General features: G+C 31.3%; 1 non-coding gene across 1 annotated transcript; it reads left to right on the top strand.

Moving 5' to 3' along the window:
• The first annotated feature begins 582 nt into the window (after nucleotides 1-582).
• LOC122097691 lies at nucleotides 583-690 on the top strand. Its single transcript, XR_006145560.1, has one exon. It is a non-coding gene; the product is annotated as a U6 spliceosomal RNA (small nuclear RNA).
• Nucleotides 691-1,103: the final 413 nt, after the last annotated feature.

Here is a 1,103-nt window from a genome sequence, read left to right as displayed (position 1 = left end):
ACTCAGGGCCTCTCTGCTGTACCAGAGATTTTATGCTCAAGGATAGCATTCTACCACTGACCCACAGATGCCCTTCTAGTTTTTTGGTAGTTAATTGAAGATATGAGTCTTAGGACATTCCTGGCCAGGTTAACTTAGCTTCTTCAATAGCTAGATTACAGGCTTGAGTGCATACCAGGTGTGTTTTGTTATTTTATCAGTGAAATTTTTGTTATGTAACAAAGTTATTTCCTCATAATGACACTTCATATTTTTTCTAATTTTCTTTTTTTAAATTTATTTTTCTTTACTTTTGTTGTGAAGATGAAGTTCAGTGGGGTTCCAGTTACATGTCAGGAATTGAGTACACTACTCTTTGAACAGTCTCTAATCTCTTTGAATGAACATAATTCTTATCTAAATTTCGTTTTGATGCTTCAGTTTCTACAGTCTTATATTTGTGCAAGAGCATTATCTAAGTACAGTGAATATTTATGTATTAAACTCTAGTTTCAGTAAGAATTAATATAGGGTAAGCATTTATAACAAGTAATGAAAACAAATTGTAACAATGGGAAATACATTTTTTTAAAAATAGAAATTGTGCTTACTACCACAGCACATATTGTGCAATTGGAATAATACAAAGAAAATTAATATGATCACAGAACAAGGAAAATACACAAATTCGTAAAAGCATTCAATATTTTTCTACTGCATTCCCTTTGGCACAGGGTTAGCACTTCAAAATACCTTTGACTTACAGATACTATGCTCTGTTGTATACAACATTAATTTACTAGTCTCAGGAAAGGGAAACTAAAAAGACTGTAATCTACATCTGGAAATAATTTTAAATGTATGGGAGAATGCACACAAAAAGTGTAGGGGATTCTCAAAATGGCATAATGTTAGATAGTGTCTTCCCATATTTTCCTTTTAATCTATATTTTTTAGATACACCTATTCTCCTATATGTTATTTTCAGTACTCTTTCAGTTAATTTGTAGGACTCTTTTCAAATTTGTCTTTTTTAAAAAATAAAATCACTACCTTCTTGTGCTTAGTGCAAGCAGGAAAGGAAAATATAGGCTGACAATATTGCCATGTATGTATAGTCATAA

Source organism: Dipodomys spectabilis, unplaced genomic scaffold, assembly GCF_019054845.1.
Source record: "Dipodomys spectabilis isolate Male_0828 unplaced genomic scaffold, ASM1905484v1 ptg000424l, whole genome shotgun sequence".
Taxonomy (NCBI): Eukaryota; Metazoa; Chordata; class Mammalia; order Rodentia; family Heteromyidae; genus Dipodomys; species Dipodomys spectabilis.
This window is presented reverse-complemented; position numbering and strand designations above follow the sequence as displayed.